General features: G+C 39.5%; 1 protein-coding gene across 1 annotated transcript in view; it reads right to left on the bottom strand.

Moving 5' to 3' along the window:
* Positions 1-10,285, bottom strand: part of LOC136846690 (CKLF-like MARVEL transmembrane domain-containing protein 4) — a 64,348-nt gene extending 54,063 nt beyond the window's left edge. The window contains exon 1 of the mRNA XM_067117748.1: positions 9,655-10,285. The gene's annotated coding sequence lies outside the window, so the exon portion shown is untranslated. The remainder of the gene's footprint in view (positions 1-9,654) is intronic.
* Between the last annotated feature and the right edge of the window lie 10,717 nt (positions 10,286-21,002).

Genomic DNA, 21,002 nt, shown 5'->3' with positions numbered 1-21,002 from the left:
CATATACATATACATAATATATATATATATATATATATATATATATATATATATATATATATATATATATATATATACAGGCCTATATATAGAGTGAGAGAGGGATAGAGAGATAGAGAGAATAAAGATGAACATATATCTATATAATAAAACATAAAAGGTTTTGTAATTAGACAAAGCTCTAAATGTGTCAGTACATAAATCTACTTGCAGTTGACGTCCAATGAAGAATTAGAGGAATTTATTTCTGGTGACAGAAATTCACTTCTCGCTATAATGTGGTTCGGATTCGACAATAAGCTGTAGGCCCCGTTGCTGGGTAACCAACTGGTCCTTAGCCACGTGAAACAAGTCTAATCCCTCTGGCCAGCCTTAGGAGAGCTGTTAATCAGCTCAGTGGTCTGGTTAAACTAAGGTATACTTTTTACTTGCAGTTGATCTGCTCATCTCTTCCACAATCCACACGCCCTTGAGCATGCATATAAGGCATAATGACTATACACGTCAGCCCAAGTGACGGGGTTACGCAACACCAACGATTCTACCTGTAGCCCACACGCTCGGTCATATTACGTACGGCTTCCTACTTTGTAAAACGAACCATCTACCGAGATTCCACCTTCAAGGCGAGAGGTTTCTTGAAGCCGCAAGGTTTACGTACGGTTTCCGCTGCTTTCTTTCCCTTCTCGTTTCTAGAAGCTGAAGGGGTGTTTGTTATCTAGAAGGCGATAGATTCCCTATTTCCTAGAAGGCTAACGGGATGTCTTTTATAATTACCCTGTGACACAGTTCGCTATATTTATATACTGAACTGACGTCAAAACGCCACAAAACATATATAAATTTTTTTTTTTTTTTTTGCCTTAAATTTTCATAACAATGATATTGTAACTTTAGAAAACTAGATACATAAAACTGCTCCTTACGAAAATATATTCATGAACATTTAAAATTCAGACAACATTCTTCAAAGGCAAGCAAGCAATTCTCTCCAAAGACTGGGAAAAAATCACCAAAGGATAATCTGAATACTATGTTACCTTTGATGACCTCAGATGCTGTGACGACAAGATAGCTTAACTAACGAGAAAAAATGTAAAATGAAAAATTCTAAGTGGATTGGTTGACTGAAAAAACGTGAAGACTGATTTCTTCATTCAGATGCCGGTGGGACAGGCAATCCAATGTCTTCTTGGGGAGGGAAGGTTGTAAGGGACAAGGAAAACAAAAGCAGGAAGAGAAACCCAAAGCTTAATAGTAGAGGGGAAAGATACAGTTACCGAACCATGTATTGTGAAGACAGCAGATTTTCCCAGTGATATGCGAAGCGGCTGCCCGGCGCGTGACACTTGAAGTCAACTAAGATGGTAATTCGCGATGAATAGAGAGGATATCGAGCTATCTGAAGCGGAGGAAATCATAGAACTTAAAACTTCGCATTCTTGCTCATTCTAATACTTATCCCTAACAATACCATAAGCTTCGCTCCCCGTAACGGGGTAGTGCCGTCAGTGCAACTCACGTGTTGCACTGAAGGCGTTACTTAGGGGTCTTTGCAGCGTCCCTTCGGCCCCTAGCTGCAACCTCTTTCACTCCTTTTGCTGTACCTCCGTTCCTATTTTCTTTATTCCATCATACTTTCCAACCCCTCCTAACAATTGTTTTATAATGCGACTGCGAGGTTTTCCTCCTGTTACACCTTTCAAACCCTCTTGTTGCAAACTTCCCTGCCAGCGCTGAAAGACCTCATAGGTCCCCAGCGCTTGGTCATTGGGCTAAGTTCCATATTGTTCTTCTCTTTCATAAGCTTTGCTGCCAAGAGAGGGGTAAGTACGATTATAATTATTTAATCAGTGGATCAACCGTAATAACAGTGGATCTTAAAACTTAGATCCTATATATCCTTCTGCGTCTCTTGCTTTGCCAGTCTAACAACCGCAAAGAACCCTAAATCCTTTCGATCCTCCTCGTGCATCGTTTACGGGGGTGAGCAAAGCCCCTAATCAAACATTGGCAACTCGTCTCAGGCGTCTCAGCATTATGCCTCGCCGTCCAATCAATTACGAATCACACGATTTAATCCTGAATAATTGAGACTTAAAGAGAAAATCGCTGTCGCTCAAGACTCGGAGCGAGTGCCTGCAGATCTGTCTTCTCTGACACCGTTACCAAAGGGAAGAATATACAGTAGAATAGAGCATGGAATTTAGGCCAAAGGCCAAGCGCTGGGACCTATGGGGTCAATCAGCTCTGAAAGGGAAACTGACAGTAAGAAGGTTTGAAAGGTGTAACAGGAGAAAAACCTCAGAGTTGCACTATGAACCAATTGTTAGAGAGGGTGGAAAGTCAGAGGGACGGAGAATGCGAACGGGGGTTACAGTAAAATGAACGAAAGGAGGTTTGAAAGGTGCAACAAGCGGAAAACCTCGCAGTTGCACTATGAACCAATTGTTAGAGAGGGTGGAAAGTCAGATGGAAGAAGGAGAATACGAACGGGGGGTTACAGTAAAATGAACGAAAGGGGATGCAGCTAGGAGCCGAAGAACGCTGCAAAGACCCTTAATTTATGCCTACAGTGCACCACGTGAGGTGAACTGACGGCACTATCCCCCTATGGGAACTAAAGGGAAGAGGAGGCGACGTGGACGAGGTGGTCAGAGGGTGTCTCGAGGGATAAGGGTGACTGAAAAGAAATCAAAAGAAATCACTTTATCTGTGAGCTGGGTTCCAAGGCACGTTCGCTCGCCCATTTCGTCTCTGTCCCAGTGGGAGTCGACGTTGCAGAATACTACGCAAATAGAATCAACATCTAACTGGACTTGATCTTTGTGTGTTGGATGTGATAATCTTCACTGGAGGTTTTAGTTAATGGTCTTTTTATTGATGAGATGTCTTTATTTCTTAAATACAGGACGTTCGTAGCATTAATATGGTTTATCGCTATTCAGATTCACGTAATCAAAACAATGGTTTAACGCGCACGCACAGAATACACAATACCATTACATCATTGGTTATCTTTAGATGAATAACCTAGAGTGTGAAAAACACCCTCACAAATAATACACATAAAGATTCCTAGCGCCCTTCATTTCCACGTTATTAATAATAACAGGGCAATAATTGCTGCATTCAAAACTACAACAAAAGGCACCAGGGGGAGCTGTTAAAGAAGAATAACGAGTAATCTCATATTTTTCAATCAGGCGCGAGAGCAATTCAAGGTCACTGAAACTGGCTGTAAATTTATTTATGAAATGTCATTTTTCTAGCCAGACACTGGTGCGAAATCTCACAAGAGCTGAAAAATACATAAGGCGCCGTTCGTTGCAAGAGTCGGCTCTTCCTTAAAAAAAAAAAACTTTCAGACTTTTCTTGCTCCTGAACACAAAAGCAAAATGTCTGGAGGAGCAGTCAATTACAGTTTTGTATTTAGGCTCGTTAGGTACACGTAGAGACTCATAAGTCCAAAGTTTAGATACTGCATCATATTAAAGGAACTGACTTTGTGAGTCAACTTGAGACTCTCGGCTAACAACCAGACCCGTGTTCGACACCCTGACCGGACGAGGGAATGAACAGTATGGGTGCATGTCCTTAACATCCAGTTGCTCCCATGAACCAAGCAGTGAAAAGCTTACATAACTATTAGTTGACTGCTTTGAGTTATAGCTGGGACGAAGGGACAGACAGAGAACAAAAAATATGAGTGATTAGTGCCCTCAAAATGTATGCCATCCTATCATAAAATGGGGGCCCTCGACGAGGTCCTGTATTCATCCCACTGGGATTCGTCAGTCTCTCTCTCTCTCTCTCTCTCTCTCTCTCTCTCTCTCTCTCTCTCTCTCTCTCTCTCTCTCTTCATTTACTTTACCCCTTTTTCACCTCCCAGATCAGCCTATGTCAACACCACTGTCTTTTGAAGTTACACACGAGACTTTTAAAACTTCATCTTATGTCAACTTGAACAGAGTATCATCTTCATAAAAAGTCAGGTTAAACTTATATTTCAATTATCTGTCACGTACTCGCTGAAGAAATAAAAATCATTGTCGTAAAGAAATAGGAAGAATTACCTTATTCAGTTTCAAAGAGAATCTTCTATTTAGTACATATTTTTATATACTTTTTTTCATTTAAATAATAATTGCTTTTAATCTTGGTCAAATAAAAATCTGAACTTCAAGATATGACGTACCTTACCTAAAACAAATTTCTGCGTAGTAATTAAATATAATTTTAATGTGCCTACATGTACACTAAATGGCAAAGAATAAGCTATGTACAAAAATTACAAAAACTTCAAACCTATCTATTGTCGCCATGTCTTTATTGCTAGTGGGATTAGAATTGGAAATCAATTATTGATAAATAAGCCCATAAATAAATAAATTATCACTTCACAGTTGTAGTCACGAAGAATTTTTTTAAATGAACCTATTCATCATCAGAATTCTGAACGTCAAATACAACATAAATAGAAGCTGGTAATAAAATGAAATACATAAATATACAAAATATACAAAAGCATAAAGATCACATCTCAAAATGAACAAATAGCCATCCATGTGTGTGTTGGGGGGAGAAGGGAGGAGGAGAGGGTGGGGGTGGGGAAGGCCATAAAAGTGGAAACGGATGAGACGTTATGATAATGCATGTCGGTGACATTGCAGGTATGCCAAAGGGTCCAAAGAAAAGGACCAGTGCGCGTCTGGAGGCCTGCCAGAGCTACTTAAGGCCACAAATCATCAGGCTTTCCCTCAGATGGTTGTCAAAGTTCGTAGTTTAAACATTATTTTGTATCTACTCGTATCAGTGCCATTATTTAAAGTCGCATTAGTAACCTAGCATAAAAAATCTATCATCTCTATCATTATTATATGAAGCATTATTAGTACTAACGACGACAGTAATATTACCATACAAACACACACGCTCACACACACATTATTCACACATACATACACACACACACATATATATATATATATATATATATATATATATATATATATATATATATATATATATATATATTATATGAACGAATATATAAATGTACCACATAACACATGGATATAGACACGAATCTGATTAAATTCCTCTCCCTCTTTCTGTTTATAATGTGAAGGCTAAACAAATTTCAGAAGAGTTCTTACGGTACTAAAATACGATGAAATGACAGAACTCTCGAGTATACAAGAACATTATTGAGAATTTTAAATCCCGAACAAATAAAGAAATATCTCCTATAAATTGAATGCCATATAATTATTTCAAACTGTACCATCATAATTACTTTCGGAATTAAAAACGCAAATTCAATCCTATACAACTACATACCAGCTTAGGCAAGTGTAGTAGATTTCTGCTGTGAACGACCAACCGTTTCTCTGGCGTTGCGAAATCCTCCTACTCGGGGAAAGAACGAAGTCTTTGAGATTCAGCGGACTGACAACCACCCTTGACAGTTCGACCAGTGCCATCACTTCCGATTTTATTGCACTGCGTGTTTGCGCCATGCTGGGTTTTAAGTATCTCTCGCTCCTGAGAGAAAATCTCCGTCTTTCTACTTGTCTACAATAAAATAAACAGGAAAAAAACAATCCGTATTGCACTACGTATTTGCGCCATGCTGGGCTCTTAAGTATCTCCAGAGGGAAAATGTCCGTATCTCTATTTGTCTAAAATAAAATAAAAGGAACAAATAATCCGTAACGGCCTCGAGGCATTACAGTTATCTTGTCATGATAGGGAGTTTTGCTCTCGGTAACTTGAATACTTTTTGTTAGAGTTGAAGAAATCTGATAAGTTACACGCGGGTATTTTAAAATGTAATTCTCTGGTAGTACAGAAACAGAAACTAACTGGAATATGTATTATGTACACACACACACACACACACACACACACACACACACACACATATATATATATATATATATATATATATATATATGTGTGTGTGTGTGTGTGTGTGTGTACATAATACATATTCCAGTTAGTTTCTGTTTATATATATATATATAAAGGCACTGCCACGAAGGAAAGTGAAACAACGGAGTGGTGCAAGGCCTTTCGATTTACTGTCCTTTACTTAAGTAGAGGACAGTAAGTGCCTTTATTTATATATTCATCACGCTCCATATTTTCGTGATTCAGTTATACATACATACATACATACATACATACATATATATATATATATATATATATATATATATATATATATATATATATATATATATATATAGTGTGTACATAATTTTTAACATTTGTAACGTTCAATTTCAAAGCGCGATTTGAACGGCGCACAGATTGAAGAGGGTCGTTAAGGACACTGGCGTGGATTCAGTCCGAGCTGCCTCGTCCCATCTTGATAACACCCTCCCCACCCCCAGCCAAACAACTCCCCACCCCCAGCCCGAACAACCAAAATTGAGCTTTATCAAGATGGATGATACCAGGGTCAGAAAAAGACGGCTTTTCATTCAGTTATTCGTCCACTATTCAGAAGGGGACACCTACGTATGTGGGCATCCTGGCGGATTGGTAAACACGACGCACATAATGCCGTTTCCCTGGATGGTACATACCCAAAGGGGATGCGAATTGCTAATGAGTGTCCGGCCCTCTTTCACAATAATCAGTGTTGATGCGTCCTCCGCGAGAATGTTGCCAAGACAACGGGCCTCTGTTGCAGCAACTCGACATGTTTATTACGTGTTCACGTGGGCTGAAGTGGATTGCTGCAAGACTGGATGAATAATACAGTCCAGTATTGAAATCCGTTCGCCAAACTCTGCCCTATCTTCTTCCGTTGGCACGTTTTAAATAATAATATACTGAACAAAAGAATTACTGTCGACCTTATTCCTCATTCCTGTGTTCACGGTAGTGTGAGAAGTTGGTTATATTAAGGTGATAATAATTTTGTAAATCTAATTGGCACGTAGCCCCAGGATAGGGGAGCAGACTCATATATTATCCAAACCGAAACTCAAGGTATCATCATCATCATCATCATCGCAGTAACTAGTGATTTTCATTATGTATCCACCTACGAGATCCTAGTACTAAGCATGGCGGAAGTTCGATGGGACGCCGTGTTTAGTACTGGCCTCTCGGGGATCAAAGTTTTATTTACACCCATTTCTATATATTAATAAACGATATCTTTGATCCCCGAGGGGTTAATACTAAACACGGCGTCCCATTGAGCTTCCGTCATGTTTATTACTACAGTAGCACCCCGGAGGTGACGCGTAGGTGGATACATACCGGGATAATGCCGCCTAAGCCTAATTGCAGCAAGAACAGAGAATCGACCAACTCGCCCTTTAGGTAAAGGAATGATATAAAAAGCAAGAAAAACAGAAGTATTGAAATAAATCTAAGGTATTAACCCGGTATGTATCCATCTACGCGTCACCTACGAGGTGCTAGTACTAAACATGGCGCCCTTATCCACCTACGCTTTACCTCCGAGGTGCTAGTACTAAACATGGTGGAAGCTCAATGGGACGCCGTGTTTAGTACTAGCAACTCGGGAGGTGACGAGTAGGTGGATACATACCGGGTTAATACCGGCTTAGGCTTGGTGAGGCCGCTTAGTTGCCAGCCCCGTCTGACTCCAGATAAATATCCCAAAAAGATTTGTTAATTTGCAGCACACTAATGTACTAATATAAGCTGCACTTGTCATTGTGTGCCTGCATGGTTGTTCTTTTGATGTTTAAATTGATGTCTGCTTAACCACCAGTATGTGTACATTATTTTACAAACAGCCCTTCTATGTAACATTCCTTGTATTCCTGTGTAATGTTCATCTGTATATTCCATATGTGAATGTATATTAAGTGTGTATGTTTGTAAAACCCGTGTAACTGTATCGATGGCAGCCTGATCCATTGTCTGCATTATGTGCATGAGTGTTCATTATGTTCAAATTGGTCCATCTGTTCTCTTTATGCACATTGGTTGGTATGTTAGTTCATATGTTGCCTCTGGAGATAGGGGATTCTTTTTTTAAAATAAGTCTTTGCCTGTCCGCATATTTGTTTAGATGCAATTTTGGAGCATGTTATCTTTGTAGATTGAGTGTATATGTGCACACTCACAGATCCGCTACGTACGTCTATTTGTATGTTCATGAAATGTGGTCTTTCTTTGTATTTGTCCATATGTAGCTTATGCACAAGTGCAAGTTTGCTCATATTTCGCTTTGTTTCTGTATGTTCGTGTACAAATATTTCGACGCCAATCCGTATTTCCTTTTTTAACATTACAAGTAAACATTTCGACGAGCGAATGCAGACATCTGCCTGGTTAGCTAACAGTGGGCGCAATTCAGTTTAATTATCGTACAGCCACCGTCGCAATTGCGTGTAGAAATCTGGTTGTCTTGGCAAAACTGTTGTAGACACATTTTTATTACATTCTCTCTCTTTTTCGTCTTTTTATTTTTTTTTCTATTTCTGAGACAAGCGTCACGTGAGAATCGTCAAGATTCCATTCGACACCGGGGAATGACATATCGATCTCGTGGTTTCAAAGGAATGCTTCATTTTGTCGACTTCGGTAAGAAATTCGATGACGAGAAAGAAGGCAGAGGAATAGAAACGTATACACAATGCGCACACAATATATACATGTATGTATATACATACACATATATATAATATATATATACTTCAAAACCAGTTTCCCCTAATAAACAATAACTCCAGAGAGACATGATGAGTCACATCAATAATTGTTCCTTGCATGGTAAATTTGAGAATATCAAGAGAGAGAGAGAGAGAATAATTATTATTGTCGGGACACCTGTTTCCTTCGTACTCTACCTATCCCTGGGAAGTCAGTACAGGACTGTGGCACCAGTGCCAGACTTCAGGGCGACGACCTTATGCGGTGGGGAGCACGAGCTGACTATTCTTAAACCTATAGAGACGCATACGTTCCTCCTTTAAGTTGCCCCCTCACCCATCCCCCGGGCCCGCCCCTACCTAACCCCTCCACAACACCTTCTTTACGGCTTGAGAATTTCCCTTAAAGATATCCGGTCAATGGAAGCAGTGTATACACGCACACACACATACACGTACACAACACACACAGGCACGCGCGTTTGTATGTGCGTATCCATTTTTAAATGTTGCTGACAGGAACGGTTTTACGGTGCATCGTTTTTTAAATAAGTCACACAGCGCATGTAAAAAAAAATAGCAACAGTTGCACGTATTATCTTATGAAAACAAATAAACAATCTTAATGAACTACAGTGCACCGCTCCGTGAGATACAGTACCCTCTACGAAGAAACACCTGTTATGGTAGTCCTTACCCAAGACACCTGTCACTGTTTCCTTGCCGAGTGTGTTATTGGCCTAAATATTTAACCTAATAAGCTACCCCGGATATCATATAATTATCCGACAATTACGTAATTATCAAGGACAAGGGTATACTCCAAAACAGAGTAAAATACCTTTTACATGTGACTTGTTATCACAAAATATCATGCGACCACTACATGCAAAGAGATGTCTTATCGTGGCATGTGAATACTTGAATAATGACGAATTCTGGTGTGAATGATATCTTAACATACTTGGCATCCGAATGGTAAAAACTTAAATATATCTGTACGTACCTTGAATACTGATGTAAACTTCAGAATTTCTCTCTCAAATTACATTTCTTCATTAATCTCCTGTCGCGATAATACGAGCACGGCGTTACTGCTCATAAAAATTCAACACGCAAGATCCGCTCACTCGGTTAAGAAGGAAAGACATAAAAAAAAAAAACACTCGCAACACTCAGACCAAAGCTAGGCCTATTCCCACAGCTATGAAAGACCCGTCTATCTCTCATATACATTCACTGTTACAGGGGCAATAGTACTGAAGACGAAGGGAGGTCTCCACAATGTTTCGGTAATCCGACATCCTGGGCGAGTTGTCTACCATCGGGTTCCACAGAGAGTATGGGCTGATCCTGTCGGCAAGATGGTTGGGCGTACCCACGTGGGAGCGAGCGAGGGCGAAGGCGTATCCAAGAGTGCAGGAACCACGTACCACCTCACCCGTCCCTTATGCCACACTGAGGTCAGCGAGACTGAAGAGTAGACTGTCAGACTCCGTTCCGTCCTCACTAGGGTCGCCAACGAGCGCGATCTGGCTCAGAACTTTAAAATAAGGGCGGGAAACAGGAACACAATGGAGGAAAGCACCGTGCCAAAGAGTTTTGCTGCTTGTTGTTGAGGCTATCACCCGGAATCCGAGAACTGTACCAGCGGGAATAGCTTTTTCCTCCCAGGTGTAACTCAAGTCTGGTATACCTGCAAACGCATGCTGCTCAGTATGTCGACTACAGATCATTCTGTGGGGCAGTGTAAAAAAAAACGCATTGTTTTCGACTACTGCTTTCGTCAGTACCATAATATGCGTCTTTCCATACCCTTTGAACGTTCATTTAATAAGACAATATCATGTACTACAAAATTATGAAACCAGGATTTAATTGATGAGCATGTGAGCGTTTATGTGTGGTTTATCCTATTTTTGTCCGTCTTCCCGTACGTTAACTAGCGACGTCAAGACATAGAAGAATGAGGAAAAATATACAGCTTAATACCACACATGCTGAAATTGCCGAATATCCGAATTCGTCTCACCGACGTGTTCAACCGAAATGCGCGGGAAAATGCACATCTGCTACAATTTCATTCTGCCTATATAGCATAGGGGTAGTATTATAAACCAGAATTAGTATTATGAGCAGGATAATCTTGATATAGTAAAGTAAAATTCGTGTTCAAAATTTTTTCTGGTGTCTAACCATACTGATGCTCTTCGGCTAATGGGCCCTATGTTTAGAGTATTAGACTCGTCGGCATCCAGCCACACTTTAGCACTTACCGGGCCCTGTGCAGAATCAGGTACCCTGATCCAGACTTCCGTATGTTATATAACGTTCTCGGGTGACGGATTTGCCATTTCCAACCTTTTTCTCTCGCGGATAATATAGTGGTAGATTGAAATATTACACAGAAAATTAACTACCCACTGGAGCCGATTTTAGCACTCGAGTTCGAAGATGAAAAAATATGCTGCGTTCTTGTTCCCCCTCCTCATTCCTATTAGAGTAATAGTATGAATGGTCCTACCTCATTCTGCCCTCTTATTTCACCTGAAACGAGTTTCTTTTTAAGCAATTGGCCTTTCAAGTTAAATTAAAGTTGCCTCCTTACTCTCCCATCTGGCACCTGTTGTTCGGGCGGTACAGACCCCCAGGAGGAAGTACTAGGCTTACATTTCAATGCCGCCATTTCCGCGAAAGCTTTCCCCGCACCATTTGTGTTCATTATTCCAGGTCACTGACGCTTTTCTACCTCTCACCTTTGACGGGCTCGCTGAAAATGTCATTGTTTTCAATCAGATGGTAATTTTAGGAAGAGATGAAATGTTGAAACTTGCAAGCAGAGAGAACTAAAAGAGTTACGTTATTTATATCTGAATCGATTGTGGAAGGATTTGAGGTTTTTGCACAAACATTCGCTTTTGTGGATGTGGTTCATTACTTTGTTACTAACCAAACAAATATTTTCGCATTGTAAAATTATTGGACATGAAGAGAAGTTTATTTTAGGACTTACAGTCATATATAATGAAACTAGACGTGCATACAACATACTTTAATGAGCCAACTGTTTAATGAGCTAATCGTACGCAAAGCCAAAGTCTAAACAATTGTAACGTTATCGAACGCTGCACTTGTGGGGCTTCTCATCGTTTTCGCTGCTTGCCAAGTACGCAGTTAATTCTCTATCTCTCTCTCTCTCTCTCTCTCTCTCTCTCTCTCTCTCTCTCTCTCTCTCTCAACCAGCCTGAGCAATCTGTTAAAAAGGTGAAGAAGAGCGGCTGGAAATAAAGGAGAAAGAGGATATGCTTTATAAGAAAGACGACTGACAACGAAAAAAATCTCAGAAAACCCATGGTAGATGATTATTGGAATGTACTGTACGTACATGTAGTACATTTCTGTCTCAACATAAGCATTCATATTCACATGGAAGCATACATAGGCTATTACCCCATAAATATATATATATATATATACGTATGTATGTATATATATATATATATATATATATATATGTGTGTGTGTGTGTGTGTGTGTGTGTGTGTGTGTGTGGAAAGATATACAGAAGGCTGTAAGAAAAAGAAATAAATGAGGGGGTCAGCATTTTCATTCTAGTCCTGCCGTTATCCAGAACTCTGAGAGACGGGTGGGGAATCTACAAGAATCAATAAGGATCCGATGGGCAATTATTTCCTGACTGAGGCGCCGGAGGAAAGGTTCCAAGAAGGCGATGTCTCAAAGAGGCGTCCTTACATTTATGATAGGGAAAAGATCTTTGACACACACATCGTGGAAACTGGGAGTTTATCGACAAGGTTAAGACTGATAATGATGCGATTTCTGATAATGCAAGGAGATGGGGCAAAGAAAAGGATTAGGCTGTTACGATACGAAAAAAATGTAACCGCTCAAGACGTGCTAGACTTGATGTAACGTGTGAAAGGATAGGAATTTTGACGGTGTAGCGACTTTGTATAACATTGTTGACAGCAGCACGAGAGATGACGAGTAATGAACAAATAGAAAATTTCAAATGCAGATTAATCGATGTACTTGGTAAATCATAGGTAAAATGCAACTAAAAGAATTACTGAAATATTGTCATCGTTTTTGCCTGGACGGGTACCTTATTTTTTTCATAACTTTTCACAACAAAAGAGTCACTCTTCTAATATGGATATGTGGGCGAGGCATCACGTTGGAGAAGCTGAACAGCTAAGTGGAATAAGGGAACACACAGGAAGAAACAAACAGAAAACATCGCACCCGAAAAGTCAATTGCTAATTAACAGTCATCTGATTATTGAGCAATTCTTTCCCTCATTCAAAAAGTCGGTTGGTTGCTTGTGTTAGCTTATGCCAGCACTGCTTGCTTCCAGGAATTCCATAAACGTTGGAAATAGAAAGAGAGGTCTGCCGTGGATCTCTGGACTCTTCCAAAGCAACAAAGACGTATCCATATGTCAATATTTCCGTTTGATAAAAAAAAATAAATAAATGGATATTTTCAAGAATATGTTAATTTTTCAATTATAAGGATATACGTTCATTTCTCAACTAATGGTATATTGTTACAGTAAAAAATGCATATCATTAATGCTAATTACATATTCCATGTTCAAAAAAGGGCGTCTATTTTGCTAAATACTCTTATCATTATTTTAAGCGAGAACCCTTTCTATATAAATGGCATTTTCTCGTGGTAAACAGATCATATTTTCATTTTAGGAACATTGCCATAATTCACGGAGGGACATTCTATAAAAAAAAAAAAATACAAATTCTCAAGCAAATATTCAGTTTTCAATAGACGCTTTACCCATCATAACAGTTTAACGTTAACACAGTGATATTCCCAATTATGGGAATTCCATTGCAGTGGGAACAAAGGGCAGTTCCCACTTGCAACAGCAGCGGTAGCGCCAAATGGAAGCGTCTGTTCTCTCAGGAAATTAACCCCAATCAATTATGAAACAGTTCAATCGTTTTTATGTCGGGAAAATTCGCGACGCTAATGAACGCTCTTGCGCGCAGCTGGAAAGTCATCGAGAGGGTATAGGAGATGAACGTACAGTTGAAATACGAGGCGTTACCTTTATCAAATTCAGAATTACACGCAGAATCATATTTATGAAACAGAGATATACACATATTTACATTTATGCAGCTCAGGAATACCGAGAAATGAATTTATCAAACGCAACACACAGAATTGTCTTGAACATTCAAACCCAACATAAAGCAATTAAATGAACTCAGAAAGTTAGGAACACGCAGAATTACTCTTGAAACGAGTTTGTACAAATCGAAGTCTCTGTTATGAAAGAGGAGATGGAATATTAAATGACAGATAGAAACAAGTAAAAAATGCGCCGGTCTCTTCGGCGCAATCGAGTTTTCTGTACAGCCGCTACAGCTCACAATCAAGGCCACCGAAAATAGATCTATTTTTCGGTGGTCTCGGTATAATGCTGTATGAGCCGCAGCCCATGACACTTTAACCACCGCCTGGTGGTGGCCTGTCCTATATCGTTGCCAGACGCACCATTATGGCTAACTTTAACCTTAAATAAAATAAAAACTAATGAGGTTAGAGGGCTGCAATTTGGTATGTTTGATGATTGGAGGGTGGATGATCAACATACCAATTTGCAGCCCTCTAGCCTCAGGAGGTTTTGCGATCTGAGGGAGTCTTTGTTTTAGCGTCTTTCAATTTTTGTAACGTTCTCTTGAAAATACTCATCGATATTGTCATCAGATTTGAAATTATACGGTTTTAGTTTTCTGTAAAAAAAAAAAACTATTGTGCCGGCTTTGTCTGTCCGTCCGCACTTTATTCTGTCCGCACTTTTTCTGTCCGCCCCCAGATCTTAAAAAATACTGAGGCTAGAGGGCTGCAAATTGGCATGTTGATCATCCACCCTCCAATCATCAAACATACCAAATTCCAGCCCTCTAGCCTCAGTAGTTTTTATTTTATCCAAGGCTAAACTTACCCATAATCGTGCTTCTGGCAACTGTATAGGATAGGCCACCACCGTTCCATAGTTAAAGTTTCATGGGCCGCTGTTCATACAGCATTAAACCAAGACCACTGAAAGACAGATCTATTTTCGATGGCCTTGATTATACTGTACAGAAAACTCGATTGCGCCGAAAAAACTTCGGCGCTCTTTACACTTGTTTAATAATGCTCTAGGGATAAACTATACGAGTGCTGTTATCCTTATCATAATTACAGTGTTATTATTTCGGTGTCGATAACTGTCGTAATTATGACTGCAGTTTGTCAACTATATATTATGAGAGAGAGAGAGAGAGAGAGGATGTGTATGTTGAAGAAACGTCAGCAAGGACTCACTCACACAGTCTATTGGCTCCCTACCCTCAGTGTGACCCATTAACGCTTGCAATACAGACACTTGTAATAGGCCATTAAACCGTAAATTTTATTGACTTATATTTGGAAATGATCCATCTCTGCTCTTGCATTAGTCCTTTATCCATCGCCCTTTTCCTCTCTCTCTCTCTCTTTCTCTCTCTCTCTCTCTCTCTCTCTCTCTCTCTCTCTCTCAACATTGGCTAACATGTATCCTTTTGATGACCGAGGGAGAATCGAGAATATTGTACCAAATTATTGTACAGTGTGAGGGTGTATGATTGAACCGCTAGATACAAAATTAATTCTATTGACATCAGTAATCCTATCAGAGTAAATTCCACCAAAAATACAGAAACTCGTGAGATGAAAAACACCGGATATGACGCATTCACTGTAGAAATGACTAAACTGGAATGAGTCCTCGTATATTAACAAGACAGCTTTGCAGAATACGGAATTGGGAAATACAGACTGGTGACTGGGAACTTTAAGTCGGCGCTAAGGTACCAAAAATTAAATTAAATTGAATATAGAACTTAGGCCAAATGCCAAGCACTGGGACCTATGAGGTCACACAGCTCTGAAACGGAAATTGACAGTAAAAGGTTTGAAAGGTGTAACATATATATTCCAGAAAATGTTCAGTAATTTGACATAACAGTTAACACCTGATATTTTCAATATCGTTTAATTTCTCGTCGGTCAGTTACACAGGCATTAATAAAATCGGTTAATTACAAAGATTCCTCGTAGGTTGTACCAAATAAACAATGCCGAAAACACGAAATTGCAAGAAAGGCCAATTTCGCATTTAAATATCTTTAAAACAAACCTAATCCACTGAACAAAAATCTAAATAAAAGAGCACTCAGCAGAGAACATATATCTGCCATCGTGCAACGCAGCATTGAACAAAGACTAGGTATGAAGTTAGACAACGAATATACCTTCTCGTATAATGAGTGATGTGGTTTCCATGGCAACAGCTCGTCAAATTTTCACCTGCAATTCACCAGAAGTTCATCATGTGTAGAAGCCTAATAAATGTTTTCAAGGAGTTTCATCAAAATCCGTGCGTTCGTTCTCATTATATGTTTTCTACACAAGCAGACACGCACAGACACGGCTAAAAATGAATTACAAATTACCTCCCCCCAGCTTAGTTAAAGGAGGTAATTATCTACAATAATGAATATGAACGCGACAGTGCAAGGACAAAGGAAGCGTTTGCCTCCTCCCTATCGCCTGAACACTCCTTGGGGCGGAAAAACGCCTAATCCTGTCGAGTGGAAGGTCTTCGGAAAAGCGTCAAAAATCGCGTCTCTCCTCCACCACCACCACCACCTTTCCCTCCTCCTCCTCCTCCTCCTAGGGACGGGAACTCGGTCGTTCTAGTCATTCGGAACAGGGGGGTGAGGAAACTAGGTGAGCGGAGTTCATCAAAGGGTGTCTCAGCTTTAACCGAATGCACCGACCACGTCAGCTTTCGCTTCCTCTCCTGCTGCTGCTATTGCTCCGAGCTCAAAGTGCTAAACTTAGCAAAAAAGGGTCGAATTGAAAAACAGGAGGGGATATGGAAGTTTCTCTCTCTCTCTCTCTCTCTCTCTCTCTCTCTCTCTCTCTCTCTCTCTCTCTCTCTCTCTCAGTGCAAATTAGAATATGCTGAATCTCATTTAAAGTAAAAAAAGATGTTAAGTAATTCAGTTAGCATAAGATGAATGCGCTACATTAAATTTCAGAAATCATTTCAGGGAGGGTTTTATCGTGGCCACCGGTTTTATACACATATGGAATATTTACTCTCTCTCTCTCTCTCTCTCTCTCTCTCTCTCTCTCTCTCTCTCTCTCTCTCTCTCTCTCTCTCTCTCTCAATGTAAATTAGAACAGTTGAGTCTCATTTCAAGTGAAGAAATATGTAAAGTAATTAGATTAACATCAGATGAATGCGCTAAATTGAATTTTAGAAGTGAACATTTCTGTAAAGGACTGAACTACGCATAGAATATTTACTCTCTCTCTCTCTCTCTCTCTCTCTCTCTCTCTCTCTCTCTCTCTCTCTCTCTCTCTCAGGTGAATCGAAAATGGGATCACCTTTCTTTAAGCAACATGCCAAATAAAATCAAAGGCAAAATCTATGGGACTGGGGAACAGACGCCTATTCTGGGATCTTTTAAACAATGGAATTTCAACCTGGGGTCAGCAAGAGGGTTTACAGGGGGTGCCTAGATTGCCGAAGAAAATTGATTTCGGTCCACTGAGAGAGAGAGAGAGAGAGAGAGAGAGAGAGAGAGAGAATTTAACAAATAAGGACGGAGGAGGAAGAATGATAAAGCAACATGTTGGACATGAAAGCCTGAGAGAAAGATAGCAGATTAAACGACATCAAAATTGAGAGAGAGAGAGAGAGAGAGAGAGAGAGAGAGAGAGAGAGAGAGAAGGGGGGGCGGGGAATTTAAAACAAATATGGACGGAGGAGGGAGAAAGATGACACTGCATATTGGACATGAAAGCATGAGAGAAAGGTAGCAGATCAAACATCATCATAATAGAGAGACACTGACAGACAGACACACAGACAGGCAGGATATGTAAAGGGTAATTGGTGAATGCATAAGTCATCAGAGTTTCCACCAACAGGTTACATCCATTGCGGAATCACTTTGCAGTGGATTTCTGAATTCACAATTTATAACCTTTTATAGCCAGCGTCAGTTATGGGGGCACGGGTCGATGGTCCCGTAACCTGATGCGTACTTGATGGGAGAAGGATTGACCCAATTTTCTAAGTTAAAAGATACCTCTTAAACAATTAAGCATTTACAAGGTCAGATTACTTTAAATGTTGAAATAAACTATCCAGATACATTTGCTAACGGATTCAATAGTGCACTGAAATAGACTTAGTTATAGAAGGAAGAGGATGCGTACGAGACTGAGGTGAATGGCGAACGTCTTACAGGGTTTTAAAGCTGTGAACATTTCACCCCTACTCCAGCAGATAGATGACGAATGATTCATCCAACAGTATTGACGTCGATCTCTTGCAGGGAAGATGGATTTTCTTTTTCTGATCCTTAGTGTATAATTTTATCAAGTTTCCATATATTTTTACCGAAGTTATTTCAATTTTTGGGCCTATTCCATGCGAAATTTGATCTATGCTTATCAAAGTCACTGAAAAGTATTGACATCGATTTCTCGTAGTGAAGATGGCTTTTTCTTTTACTGAACCTGAATACATATTTTTACCAAGATTACAATATTTTTACTGAAGCTATATAAATTTTTTGGGCCTATTTCATACGAAATTTGGTCTATGCTTATCAAGGTCATTGAAAAGTATGGACATCGATCTCTTGTAGAGAAGATGGCTTTTTCTTTTACGGAACCTGAATACATATTTTTATCAAGTTTCCAGATATTTTTACCAGAGCTATATAAATTTTTGGGCCTATTTCGTTCGAAATTTGGTCTATGCTTATCAAAGCCATTGTTGTTCAACTTGTATTTTCACAAAGAACAGCATTGTCTTCTTGAGCAGTTACCCGTCATGTCTCTTTCTTTTTTGTCATGAAAGGACAACGCAAGCCGGTGGAAGGGATAAAAGAAGATCAGAAACATGAAAATATAGTCTTTTCAACAAAAATGGAGAGAGAGAGAGAGAGAGAGAGAGAGAGAGAGAGAGAGAGAGAGAAAGTTATTATTAAAGGAGATAATCTTGATGCCACATCGTAGCTTCCTGTTCTGTGGAAAGGGTGGAGTTGAATTCAACATTTTCTTTAATTTTCTTATTTTATGAAACTGTTCCTGAATTTTGTTTTTATGCTGGGATAAAATGATTTATGACGTGAGAGTTCACAGCAATAACCTACCATTCTTTTCAGTGATCTTTATTTAAAAATTTTGTGTTTGACAAGCTCCTCCGTGCCCCTATTTCTATGCTGCCTGACAGAATTATATATATATATATATATATATATATATATATATATATATATATATATATATATATATATATATATATATATACATATATATATGTATATGTATACATATAGGCATATACATAGTTTCTGCGATTCGTGGCCTCATATTTTTACTTAGTGCATGAACAAAATGTCGTTTTCGTTTTTCAGTTTTCGAATCAGAATTTTCTAAAGCCAATTCTTTTACTGACCTTTTAACTTGTTACATTTTATTTTTCTGTAAAAGAAAACTATTGAGAGAGCCATTTATCCGTCCCTCCGCACTTTCTGAGCGCCCTCAGATCTTAAAAACTACTGAGGCTGGAGGGCTGCAAATTGGTGTGTTGATCATCCATCCTCCTATCATCAAACATACCAAATTGCAGCCCTCTAGCCTCAGTAGCTTTTATTTATTTAAGGTTAAAGTTAGCCATAATCGTGCGTCTGGTACCGCTATAGGTGCCAAAACACATGCCACCACCGGGCCGTGGGGGGGAAGTTTCATAGGCCGCGGCTGAGAGTTTCATGGGCCGTGGCTGAGAGTGTCATACAGCACTATACGCTGTACAGAAAACTCGATTGCGCCGAAGAAACTTCGGCGCATATTTTACTTCTGCATCAATCACATTTGCCATCCCGACGCCATTTTGTATTTTAGAATCAATCGTCACAGCAATTTCGCGCTGGCGGTTTCTGCCTTTGAGTCAGTGGAAGTGGAGTTCCGACTCCCTTAAAGGCACCTTCCCAAACTTTCCAAAACTTTCAGCCGAAAGCTACTTTGCGATCGATGCCTTTGCTGCTCTGGTGCTTTTCCTCAAATGTTTTGCATCTTCGTCCCCTTAGACCAGTGGTTCTCAACCAGGGGAATTTTCAGAATTTGAGAGGGGCTGGGGGGGATTGTGACCAAGGATTTTTAGTATTATATGCATATTATTTGGAATGCACCTTTTGAGGCAGGTAGTTTTGGGAAGGGCGGGGGGTGGGGGGATGACATTCTGACATATGGTGAAAGGGTGCATGTGCCAAAAAAGGATGAGAACCACTGCCTTAGACCCTGTCTTTATAAAATTCTTGGCATTCCACGTTGGAGCAGAAATCCCCCTCCCCCCCTGCCAACAACCTCTCTCTCTCTCTCTCTCTCTCTCTCTCTCTCTCTCTCTCTCTCTCTCTCTCTCTCTCTCTTCTAGAAATTTATTTTCTTTTCATTTTAACTTGTGGACGTGAAAAGAACAGAGTAAAGCGAAAATGGAATTCATCCCACAGTGGAGGTGATAAAATTGGTAATTATAGCACTTTCATTGTCAGCCAGATAAACTACGGCCTCTCTGTCTTATCATACTTAGATCGGAAAGGCATCAGATAGGGTAAGGCTATTGCCTCTCATTTTGAGAGTCGGAACATCCCTTACTTTGCTATACATTCTTGTCACTACATGTAATTAACAGACGAAAAAGTCTCAGTATGCGCTCTAATTATAGCTCCAAAATGGATCATTTTCATATATTTTGCTATGACCGGCACTCTTCAGTCATCTGATAGCAGGTACGGACACATTTTCAGCTCTAGATCATTGATGATTTAGAATAATTGACTGATAAAGAAATAGTATTTGAGTCACTTTTGTATATCCTGGTGTTCATGGGATCTCTGACGTGAAAAATTACGTGCATTACATCTGCATTTTCGTAGAAAATTATAATTTTTTCAAATAAAATAATTTATAAAACACTTTGTCCGCCTGATAATTCGACATTAAAATTCTATGGAAAATTTTATGGAAACATAGGAGAAGGATCTTGGTATGATAACACTGGAAAAAATATGATGATCAATAGGGCTAGATTAGACACACATGAATTAAGTGACAGGAAGAGATTAAAAATGGAAAACACAAAATGTTTATTTTGTGCAGAAATAGCTGAAAACTTAAAACATTTTTTACTCTATTGCCCAGCATATAGCAGCATTAGGAATAGAATGAACTGATAGCTAACATCTTACTATCCG

This window comes from Macrobrachium rosenbergii, chromosome 15 (genome assembly GCF_040412425.1).
Source record: "Macrobrachium rosenbergii isolate ZJJX-2024 chromosome 15, ASM4041242v1, whole genome shotgun sequence".
NCBI classification, from domain to species: Eukaryota; Metazoa; Arthropoda; class Malacostraca; order Decapoda; family Palaemonidae; genus Macrobrachium; species Macrobrachium rosenbergii.
Note: the sequence above shows the minus strand (reverse complement) of the source record. Positions and strands in the feature narration are given on the sequence as shown.